Source organism: Humulus lupulus, chromosome X (genome assembly GCF_963169125.1).
Source record: "Humulus lupulus chromosome X, drHumLupu1.1, whole genome shotgun sequence".
Lineage (NCBI taxonomy): Eukaryota > Viridiplantae > Streptophyta > Magnoliopsida > Rosales > Cannabaceae > Humulus > Humulus lupulus.
Window position 1 is genome coordinate 173,798,175 of NC_084802.1, and position 12,751 is coordinate 173,810,925.

General features: G+C 40.6%; 1 non-coding gene across 1 annotated transcript; it reads right to left on the bottom strand.

The window, feature by feature from the left end:
- Window positions 1–1,851: 1,851 nt before the first annotated feature.
- Window positions 1,852–1,958, bottom strand: LOC133807820 (small nucleolar RNA R71). Its single transcript, XR_009879711.1, has one exon. It is a non-coding gene; the product is annotated as a small nucleolar RNA R71 (small nucleolar RNA).
- Window positions 1,959–12,751: the final 10,793 nt, after the last annotated feature.

Below are 12,751 nucleotides of genomic sequence, written 5' to 3' on the forward strand. Positions count from 1 at the left end.
TGTAGAAAGAGGTTTTTTCAGCTGAGTCAACACAGAGGTGGCTGTCATTTAACTTTATGACAGCTGGCTGATGTGAGAATGGGGGACAACAGAACTGTTGGTCAAAATGGAAGTTGTTGGGCTTTCTAATTAGGGTAAATGAGGTGTACCCTAAGGGAATAGAAAAAAAGAAGTACCAGCCACCACATGTATATCAATACACACAAAGGGGGCTGTGAGTGTGGGAGAAAAGTTGCAGAAAAAAAGAGCATGAAGAAGAAGAAGAAAAAGAAGGAAACACAAGGAATTGAATGAGGAAGATAAGGACAAGAAGATCCAACCTACAACACCATCAATCTAGGCTTTGTTCTCATTTCTTCCTTTCTTCTCTATTTTGTATTTTCTTATTTTGCATAGCTATTCTAGCACTCATGGATATTAATTTTCTATTTTGGTTTATGTTTGCTACTTTAGTTATGAGCTAAACTTTTGAGACTTGAATGGTTAAAAACCCCTTTTGTTATGTATTTTAAATTTGAATGCATTACTTAAGCTAAATTGTCATTGTTCATTCAAGTGAGCTTCATGTTTATTTACTGTTGTTGTTTGGAAATTAATGGCAGGTTATTAAGCTGGATTTAATACTGGAAAGGTTAAATCTAGTAGTTGGTACTTGAATGATGCAAGAGAACACCTATTTTCTAGGTTGTTCTTAGTAAGTAGAATAGGAATATTTTACTACCTTGCATAACTTTGAGAATTGATGCTTAAATTATGTTCTTGAATCTGATTTAATATAGGAATATATTGGGTTAGATGATAGAACTTATTTCATGAGTTTTGGAAAAATCTCATGGGCTTGTAAGGAATTCTAGTTAACTCTGTTCGTTTTGCTGAAGTAATGTTGTAACAACTGGGCAGATAAAACATAGGGGGGATTTAGCTATTCAAGTCTATCATTCCATAGATACTTTTTCTTGCAGTTAATTTTCCAGCGTTTGTAGCAATATTTTAATCTTGATTCCAGTTTAATCATTTTATTTTAGTTCACAACATCCAATCTATTTATTTTCTTAAAATTCCAAATTATTAAATAATTGGTTTTACATTAAATTTGACTTGCAATCCCTGTGGAGACGATCTTACTTATCACTTTATTACTTGTTTGACGATTGCGTATACTTGCGTATATTAATTTTCACAACAAGTTTTTGGCGCCGTTGCCGGGGATTTAAAATTAAATTCTGTTTTATCAACTAATTTGCAATTTATTTCTGTTGTTTTTAAATCTGTTTGTTCTGGCTGTATACTTTCAGGTCTATCTAGTGCATGAACAAACAAGACGACTTTGAACTTGCTCCTATTGACCCTGAGATCGAACGTACTTTCAGAAAAAGGAGAAAGGCTCAGAAGGCTAACAGCTGAGGCACTATGGCTGAGCATGTTGATGATGAGGGGGATGGCCAGCCTGTTATTAATCCCATTGTTTTGGCGGATGACAGAGCCAGAGCAATACGGGAATACGCTGCCCCCATGTTTAATAAGCTAAATCCAGGCATTGTGAGGCCAGAAATACAAGCACCTCAATTCGAGCTCAAGCCAGTGATGTTTCAAATGCTCCAAACCGTGGGGCAGTTCAGCGGGATGCCAACGGAGGATCCTCATCTCCACCTCCGTTCATTCTTGGAGGTGAGCGATTCCTTTAAGCTTCAAGGATTGAGTGAAGAAGCGTTAAGGTTGAAGCTATTTCCATTCTCGTTAAGAGACCGAGATAGATCATGGCTCAACACTTTGCTTCCTGATTCCGTCACAAATTGGAATGATCTAGCTGAGAAATTTCTACGAAAATATTTCCCTCCCACCAGAAATGCAAAATTCAGAAGTGAAATTATGTCTTTCCAGCAGCTTGAAGATGAATCTACCAGTGATGCGTGGGAGAGATTTAAAGAGCTTTTGCGGAAGTGTCCACACCACGGCATCCCGCACTGTATACAGATGGAGACCTTCTATAATGGCCTCAATGCAGCTTCTAGAATGGTGTTAGATGCCTCAGCCAATGGTGCTATTTTGTCCAAGTCTTATAATGAAGCATTCGAAATTTTGGAGAGAATTGCAAGCAACAATTATCAATGGTCCAACACGAGAGCTCCGACAAGTAGGAAAGTGGCAGGGGTTCTTGAAGTAGATGCCTTAATGGTCCAATACTTTGAAAAATCTGAGTTTGGGAGGCAACATTCAGCCAGCTACCGCTATTCAAAGTGGAGACATTTCCTGTGTGTATTGTGGAGATGGGCATATGTTTGAAAACTGCCCTTCCAACCCAGCTGCAGTTTGTTATGTGGGTAACCAGAATTACAACCGCAACAATAGCCCATACTCAAATTCGTATAATCCAGCTTGGAGGCAGCATCTGAATCTGTCTTGGGGGGGTCAAGGAGAAAGTTCCAGCGGAGCGTCTACACAAGGGAAGCAAGCATATCCGCCAGGTTTTTCTCAGCAGCCACGGGCTCAACAACCGCAACACCCTCAAGGCTCTCAATCCAGCTCTTTGGAGAGTCTAATGAGGGACTATATGGCAAAGAATGATGCAGTTATTCAAAGTCAGACAACATCCCTTCGTAATCTAGAAATGCAGTTGGGGCAATTAGCCAATGATCTGAAAAATAGGCCCCAAGGTTCCTTGCCTAGTGACACAGAGAATCCGAGGAGAGATGGTAAGGAACATTGCAAGGCAATTAATTTACGAAGTGGAAAATTTTTGGAAAATGATGAGGAGAAAACAAAGGGCAGTAGGGAGCCTACTTCAATCCAAACAGAGGGAGAATCTAGTCAAAAATCAGCAAGTGAAGCTATTGAAACTGGCCCAGTTGATACAGCATCGGGTCAGCAATCTGTTCCAGTAAAGACTTTGCACAAGCCGCCCCCACCATTTCCTCAGCGTTTTAGAAAACAACAGCAAGATGGGCAGTTCAGGAAGTTTCTGGATGTACTGAAACAGCTGCATATCAATATTCCCTTAGTGGAAGCATTGGAGCAAATGCCAAATTACGTTAAGTTTCTAAAAGATATTTTGACGAAAAAAAAGGAGGCTGGGAGAGTTTGAAACTGTTGCTCTCACAGAAGGTTGTAGTGCCATGTTGAAGAGTAAAATCCCTCCGAAATTGAAGGATCCTGGTAGTTTTACGATCCCATGTTCTATTGGGGGACGAGATGTAGGAAGGGCATTGTGCGACTTGGGCGCAAGTATTAATCTCATGCTGATGTCTATTTTTAAGAAACTTGGTATTGCTGAAGCACGACCTACAATAGTTACATTGCAGTTAGCGGACAGATCCATGGCTCATCCGGAAGGGAAGATTGAGGACGTGTTAGTACAGGTTGACAAATTTATATTCCCAGCCGATTTCATTATTCTGGATTATGAAGCAGATCGAGAAGTACCCATCATTTTGGGGAGGCCGTTTCTTGCCACAAGATGGATGTTGATTGATGTGCAAAATGGTGAACTCACCATGAGGGTGAATGATCAACAAGTTACATTTAGTGTGTTCAATGCCATGAAGTTTCCGGATGAAATTGAAGAATGCTCTAGTTTAAGTGTAATTGAGACACTTGTGGCTGAAACTTTCAACAAGGAAATTTGCACAGCTGATTTGGGGGTGAAGATTTTTGAAGATGATGAAGATTCTAGCAGTGAAGAGGAGTCTCAAGTTACTTGGGTAGAGTCACATAAACCAGCCAGGAATTTCAGCAAGTATTCTGAGTCTTTAAATCTGTCTGAAGGAAAGTTTAAGCCTCCAAAGCCGTCCATTCAAGAACCACCAAAGCTGGAATTGAAGCCGCTGCCCAGCCATTTAAAATATGCTTATTTGGGGGACAATGACACACTTCCAGTAATTATTTCTTCATGTTTGGAGGCTGAAGCTGAGGGTTCTTTGCTGGAATTATTGAAGAAATACAAGAAAGCAATCGGCTGGACTATGGCTGATATACAAGGTATTAGCCCAACACTGTGTATGCATAAAATTCTGCTGGAGTCTGGTTGTAGCAATTCTGTTGAACAACAAAGGAGGCTGAATCCAGTTATGAAGGAAGTTGTTCGAAAGGAGGTGATAAAGTGGCTGGATTACGTCATTGTCTATCCTATTTCAGACAGCTCTTGGGTTAGCCCAGTTCAGTGCGTGCCTAAAAAAGGAGGAGTTACAGTTGTGACCAATGACAACAACGAGTTGATTCCCACAAGAACGGTGACTAGTTGGAGAGTGTGTATGGATTACAGGAAGCTTAACAAAGCCACACGGAAGGATCATTTTCCACTGCCATTTATTGATCAAATGTTAGACCGCTTGGCTGGGAAAGAATTTTTCTGTTTTCTTGATGGTTATTCAGGTTATAACCAGATTTCCATAGCCCTGGAAGACCAGGAGAAAACCACATTTACTTGCCCCTACGACACTTTCGCCTTTAGGAGGATGCTGTTTGGCTTATGCAACGCCCCAGCCACCTTTCAAAGGTGTATGATGGCGATCTTCTCAGACATGGCAGAAAGTATATTGGAAATTTTTATGGACGACTTCTCAGTTTATGGGGAATCTTTTGACAGTTGCTTGGCCAATTTGGAGCAGGTTTTATCGAGGTGTAAAGAGACCCACTTAGTCCTCAACTGGGAAAAATGCCATTTTATGGTGAAAGAGGGCATAGTGCTGGGTCATAAAGTCTCTAATAAAGGCATTGAGGTAGACAAAGCGAAGCTGGAAGTAATTGAAAAACTACCACCACCGACAACTGTTAAAGGCATTAGAAGCTTTTTGGGACACGCTGGGTTCTATAGGCGGTTTATCAAGGATTTCTCAAAGGTGTCAAAGCCTCTTTGTTCACTGCTAGAACAAAACCGCCAGTTTGAATTTACTGCTGAGTGTCATGAAGCATTTTTGAAGTTGAAAACAGCTCTAATAACTGCTCCAGTGATCGCAGCTCCCGATTGGTCCTTACCTTTTGAACTCATGTGTGACGCGAGTGATTTCTCTATTGGGGCAGTCCTTGGGCAGCGAAGAGGAAAGATTTTTCACTCAATTTATTATGCCAGTAAGACGTTGATTGATGCTCAAATTAATTACTCCACCACTGAAAAGGAGCTGCTGGCTGTTGTTTTCGCATTTGAAAAATTCAGATCTTATCTAGTGGGCACAAAGGTGATAGTGTTCACTGACCATTCAGCAATTAAGTACCTAATAGCCAAGAAATATTCCAAACCAAGACTAATTCGCTGGGTATTATTGCTGCAAGAATTTAATCTTGAAATCCGCGATCGAAAGGGCACCGAGAACCAAGTGGCTGATCACTTGACTCGGCTGGAACCAAGTGTTGACAGCAAGGAAAAAATGCAAATTTAAGACTCATTCCCAGACGAACAGCTGCTGGTCATAACCCAGGAGAATATTCCATGGTATGCTGATGTGGTGAACTATTTGGTGAGTGGATTACAGCCCCCAGATTTAAACAAGCAGCAGCTGAAAAAGTTCTTCCACGATGTCAGATTTTATTATTGGGATGAGCCATGCCTGTATAAGCAATGTCCCGACCAGATAATGAGGCGTTGTGTGCCTGAAAATGAAGTGTCCAGCATCTTAGAACATTGCCACTCAGCTCCATATGGTGGCCATTTCGGTGGACAGCGAACAACAGCTAAAGTGTTTCAATCCGGATATTATTGGCCGTCTATTTTTAAAGACGCCCATGAGTTCGCTAAGAAGTGTGACCGCTGCCAATGTGTGGGAAATATTTCAGCAAGACACGAAATGCCTTTGAACTATATTTTGGAAGTTGAGTTATTTGACTTATGGGGAATTGACTTTATGGGGCCATTTCCACAGTCATTTGGAAATCTGTACATCTTGGTGGCAGTAGACTATGTGTCTAAATGGGTGGAGGCAGTGGCGAGTCCTACCAATGACTCTAAAGTGGTGATGAAGTTTTTACATAAACATGTGTTCACACGTTTTGAGACTCCACGAGCTTTGATTAGTGACGAAGGAACCCATTTTGTCAACAAAATATTGGCTGCTTTGTTAGCCAAATACAGTGTCAAGCACAAGATCGCATTGCTTACCATCCTCAAACAAACGGGCAAGCGGAAATCTCCAACAGAGAGATAAAGGGGATTTTGGAGAAGGTGGTAAATCCTAGTCGGAAGGACTGGTCACAGCGGTTAGATGACGCTCTTTGGGCATATAGAACAGCTTTCAAAACCCCATTGGGTATGTCACCATATCGCCTAGTCTTTGGGAAGGCTTGTCATCTTCCCGTGGAATTGGAGCACAAGGCATTTTGGGCATTAAAGAAGTTGAATATGGATCTTGTAGCTGCTGGAGAAGCAAGAAAAATGCAGCTGAATGAGCTGGAAGAGATGCGGCTATTTTCCTATGAAAATGCCAAGCTGTACAAAGAAAAGACTAAGCGGTGGCATGACCAGAAAATTCAAGAGCGGGTGTTTGAGAAAGGCCAGAAAGTACTGCTGTTTAACTCACGGTTGAAGCTGTTCCCTGGGAAGCTCAAGTCTCGCTGGTCTAGCCCGTTTACAGTGGTTGAAGTATACCCTTTCGGAGCTGTTACAGTTCGAGAAGATCAGTCCGGGAGGGAGTTCAAAGTTAATGGGCAGAGGCTGAAACACTACTGGGGTGGGGAGGTCGCCAGAGAAAATACCTCCATCAGCTTGAAGGACGTTTGAAGGGAGACGCTAGGGGTTGCCATGTATTGAATGTAACACATGTGGGCAACCCAGAAGAAAGAAAAAAAAAAACTGATTGTAAATAGACCATACATGTAACTAAGTTTGGGGTGCAGAACCCTTTTTAATTAAATATATATATTTAGTAAATAAAAGAAAAACAAAAAGAAAAAAAAATATATACCTATATTATACATATATATATATGAACTGTTTCCCATGGAGGTACTAAGAAGTTTTTTCTGTTGGGAACGATTGAATGTAGGTGAGCAAAAAGGTTTTAAAAGCTGGGAGTTGAATGAAGCACAGAGTGCGAGCAGAGAAGTTTTCTGGATTGGTGGGGGTCTGCCCAGTTGTTACAGCACTCCTTTAGCATTTTGGGCAGCAATCACAAGGGCACGATGCTATGCTGTGGCAATGCTGTATCACCTGGGGATAACAGAAAAACAAAAGGGCTGAAAAAAAGGGTACAAAGGCCGAGCATTTACAATGGACCCTTCTGTACAAAAAGCAACATAAAGGCCGAAAAAGACTAAAAGAAAGCCCAATTTCCTTATTTTTATAATCCAATTAGGGCCCCATATCATCATCTTCAACCCCACAATATTTGTCTATGCCCTAGCCACCGCCCCCACCACACCATCAACTACACCAGCACTCCGCCGTCCCGTTCCACCCTCATAGACCCATCAGCCCGTTCAGACCCACAACCTTCGCACAACCGCACCTCCACCATCTCCGACCCACGAAACCAGCCAGCATCCGACACGGCCGAAGAATCCGCATCTCTGCCTCACCATTCCGAAGCACTCAAGGACCCATTCATCCAGCTCCCAACACTACCCGACCCCCAGTTGCCACATTTTTGCCCTCACCATGCTGAAAATCAAGAGCTGCGCGTACAAGGCCAAAAAGAAGGCTTTCTCCGATGTCCCAAAGTTTGACTATGAGACAGCTGAGATCAAATACCACACTTCCATATCCCAGCGTGATTTCTACATGGAGCGGGGCCTCATTGCAGAGCATACCAACCTAAACGGTTTGCCCGATTGGGTGGCCCGTATGATCCGCGATCGCCACTGGGAATCATTGTGTACACAACCCGAGCCAGCTGTGTCCGAGCTGGTCAAGGATTTTTACGCTAATTTCTTAGCCGATAAGTGGCCCACCGAGTTCATTGTCCGAGGAGTAGAAGTCCCTTTCTCGGCCAAGGTGATCAATAACATCTTCTCGTTGGAGACTGTCAAATGCCAGTTCACTCCACTCCGGGGTCATGTAGATGATGAGTTGCTTCAAGATATCATGCCCGTATTGGCAAAACCTGAATCTGAGTGGGATCTCGACATCCATGGGAATTTGCGATTCCGCCGAACTGATTTGGAGCATGAGCTGAAGTGTCTCTATAGTTTTGTGCAATCGACCTTATGCCCCACATCACATGACTCCACTATAAATCGAGATCGTGCGTGGATGATGTTCTACCTCGTGAAAGGGATGCCCATTGACGTTGGGACTGTCTTGGCGCAGGAAATTTTTGAATGTGCTCACAGAGGAAAAGGAAAATTGTTCCTGCCTTCCATTATCACTGCCATCTGCCGAGATGCTGGCGTCCCTGTATGGCCTGAAGAGGGGCTCATCTTACCAAAATGGCTTATTAGCTTTGGCCCGGCCCGCACCCCTAAGACATATGCTGCATCCTCCTCCACCCCCAGTGACCCTATCTTGGAGAGATTGACCCAGCTTGGCCTAATGCAGCATTAAATGCATAAGCGGCAGGAGCAAATCTGTGGGCGTCTGCAGACTTTGTGGACTTATGAGCAGCAAAGGGATGCAGCGATGAAGAATGTGCTGCAAAAGGCTATGCCTAAATCTGGTCCGCAATTCCCCGCGTTCCCTGAGCAAATTTTGAGTACCTGGACTGACAATGTTGGTGACAATGCGGAGTTCCCTGAAGAGGACTCCGAGTAAAGGGGGTTTCCTTTCCCTTGTTTTATTATTTTTTGTTTTTGTGAACTGTTGCTGTCTGTTAATTATTGTTTCTGTGACTGTTTTTAGCTTGTTGTTTGTTTAGGTTGTTTAGTTTCTGTTTTCGCTTTTACTTGTTTTAGTTGTGTTGCTGTGTTAGTTGTATTTGTGCATGAGAGATAGTGTGATTTAATCTGGCTTAGTGTCCTGCTCGATGATGAACTTTTCCATTTCAGTCCATTTGTGTGTTGCCCAGATTTTATAAGTTACATATGCTTGTATAGGTGCTAGTGATATCATTCATGCTTTCTTTTAGTCCCTGGTCAATAGTTGTGTACTTATGTTCTCCCACCATACTTTGAATTTTTCGAATAACTGCTTTCTTGTGAAATTTTACGCTTCTAGAATTGTTTAGTACGCCCCTTGAGGCGAAATCCTAGCTAGTTTTACAACTTAGAGATGATCTAGGCCATCCTTGGACGATTGAGCCTTTCAAGCTAACCCGAGCAATATGAATTGTCAATAGTCACCCCTATTTGAGCCGAATTGCCTAATTTTTCTTAACACCCATCAATGTTTAATATACCCCCATGCCCATAATTTTCATTCTTCATTACCCGAACCTAATTGCTGAAATTTATCAAGGACAAGTTCTGTACAGTTTTTTAGGAGATTGGGTTAGTCTTTGGCAGTGTGGTGAGCTATTCCTTGTTTTATTTGTATAGCCACATTGGGGACAATGATGGGATTTAAGTTTGGGGTGTGTGGGAATGGGCTCACATAAAAACATTCATATTTCTCTTGCTATAGATATATATATATCTCTTTACTGTTACAATATTTTGATTCAAATTTAAAAAAAAAAAAAGAAAAACAAAAATAAAATAAAATAAAAAACTCAGAAAAAAAGGAGAGAAAGAGGCAGCTTTGAACCTAAGTTTGGGGTGTACCACCCCTATACAAGAAAATATATTGGCCTTCTTTCTCATTATCTAGTCAGTTTTGGAAATGAAAATAGCAAGAGAATTGAGCTGTATCAACTTCATTATTGTGGGTTAAGAGTGAAATTGTGGGTGAGAGCTTGAGAGAGAAAGAAAAGTCCTTGATAAATTGAGGTGGTTAGGTTGTAAGCCTTAGAGATATTACTTTTCATCCTACCCTAACCTAAGCCCTACATTACAAGCCGAGTAAAGTCCTTTTGATCTAGGGGGTAAAGCTAGACTACATTAGTGGAGAGGAGTGCACTAATTCAACCTATGGGAGCAGATAGTTAAACTTGAGGATCAAGAGTAGTTGTTAGAGGAATTCAAGGTGTTGGTGGGAAGCATTTATACACACTATTGACTGGGTGACTTTAGGGAAGCATTAATGATATCTTTAGCACTGAAAATGGGAAATGAGACATATAAAGTCAGGGCATAATCACTACCAGCACATCATTCTATTCCACACACTTCTGAGAGCAAAATTTCTTCACTAAGCCGCATTTGATTATTCAGGACTCTCTCATGTACAAATATGTGTTGTTGCTATTTGAGTTGTGTGTGTGTTGTGTGTTGTTTTTATTTCTTTTTTCTTCATTACTCGAGGACGAGCAATATGCCAAGTTTGGGGTGTTGATAACTCTAGGATTTAGAGTTATTTTTATGATCTTTGAGCTTGTTTTTAAGTTGAAAAGAGTAATGAAAGTGTGTTTCTGTGAATTTGTTTAATTTTTCCCCTTTTGTTCTAGGTAGCGAGTCCATATTGAGAGTCGGTAATTTGATGTATTATTTGTAAATATTTTGTGTAAATTTCTGTTTTGTGTTGTTTAGGAAAGGAAACTTAAAAATGCCAAAGGGAATTTAAGGGAGCAGAAGGAAAACGGGGACTGAAAGGGGAGCATTGCTGTTTCGTTGCTGTAGGCCAGATGCATAGCAATCCTGGGGAGAAGGCAGATGACGTGGACAAAAACCAGCTGCATTTATTTACTAATCTCAGCGCCTATGTGGCACCCATTTTAAGAAGTAAGTCAGCTGGATGAGGTGGCAAGAGAGGGACCAAAGAAGGAAAGGAGCTTTCTAATTAGGGTAAGGAGAGTACCCTAAAAGGAAGGACCCAGCCGTAATATAGAGGAGTACCATTTTGGAGATTTCGAATTCTGACCATCACCATCAGAGAAAGAAAAGTACAGAGAAAAAAGAGGAAAAACAGAGAGAATACACAGAAGAGGAAGGTCAACAAGGCTCACGGCTAGGAGGATTTAGCACAACAAAAATCCTACTAACTCTTTTTTCTATCCTCCTCATTTTGTAGTGTATCTTCTTATTTTCTAATTTGTGAACTGAGTATTATGGATGATTTCATTTCAGCTGGTTTTGTAATCTTGATTTCAGACATGAACTAATTTCCTTAAGATTTGGGTGGCTATGAACCTTATATGATGAAGTATTGATTCAATGCATGAGTTTAGTAATTTTGCCATTGTTCATTTAAGTGTAATTAATGCTCATTGATTGTTGTTTACTGGCCATAACTAACAATTAACTAGCTAGATCTGAATTTTGGAAAGAATTTGTCTAGCTGAATCCACTTAAATGATGCAAGAGAAATACCATTTTAGGTAAATCTTAGTAGTAAAATAGGAATGTTTTGCTACCTTGTATAACCTGAGATTTGGTGATTTAATGACTGTTTTGCAACCTGATTTAATATAGGAATATGTTGAATTGAGTTGTGAAAGTATATCAGTGGGTTTTGGAAAAAGCTTACTGGTCTCTTGTGAAATTGGTTAACTCTGTGCTTGATTGCTGAACCTTTGCTATAACAACTGGGCAATTTATACAGGGGAAATAGCCATCCAGATCTAATTGTTCACATAGATCTTCTCTGAATTAATTTCTTCTGAGTTCTTCATTTTATTTTAATTGAAATTACGTATACCCATTAAATTTCAGATTCATATTCCAATCATTTTCTTAATTTTGTTATCTTATTTTTAAATTGTTCTTTAGTTGATTTTGCAATTATTTAGTTTAAAATCCCTGTGGAGACGATACTCATTTACTACTATATTACTCGTTGCCGATTGTGTATACTTGCACATTTTAATTGCTTAAATTTACGCAACAGGCATGATGAGAGGCATTGGCACGTCAGCTTGGTGTTGGCTTTGGGTCACACATGCTACCTTGGCTTGCGAATGTTGGGGAATTCGCCTTGCCATAGTGACAACCTATGGACAATTTGAGTATCTTGGCTAGATAGCATTAATTCATGGATGCACTCATAGATGCTTAGGAGCATGACTCGACGAGAGTTGTTCAAGAGATGGAAGTGTGCAGAGGCACACGATCACCCGAAAAATGTGCCCACTATTGTCCGATTGATTGGAAGGCTGACTAAAATGACCCAAAACATACAAGACAAAAAATCATGCAGAAGTTTAAAACTTTCATTTTAACTTACAATAACCGAAAATTCATATAAAAAAACTTTTAAAAGGTCATGTGCACACTGGTTTAGCAAACGGAAATAAAAATACTCATCCACAAAGTTATAATAAAGTTATTATCCCAAAAGTAATAATGAGCTTTCAACATCCACTTAGCCTTTGTACTTACCTACAACATGAAACAACTAGGTAAGCGAAAACGCTTAGTAAGAATAGCCTTACAACACAAGTATACTAAACCCAGTAACAGGTTAACCAAAGGTAGTTATCGCTACCGATCATTATGGTATTGGATAAGTTTCAACCCTATCATACAATTCTCAAATAATAGCCCTATCAGAATCAAATACTTTGATTGTACCTAACAACCAATGTCACACATATCATAATAAACTACACTCAGAAAATTCCAGAACATTCAAGATATATATAATTACACAATTTAATCAATTTGAACAAACACAAGGGATCTTGGCTCCAACCCGGAATCACTCTTAACGTCCTGGCCCCAACCCGGACTATCTTACCATGTCTTGGATCCAATCTAGACTTTATCTTACCATGTCCAGACTCCAAACCGGACTATAATTTCCTGGCTCTAACCCGGACTATAATTTTTCCATGTTTTGGCTCCAACCCGGACTATA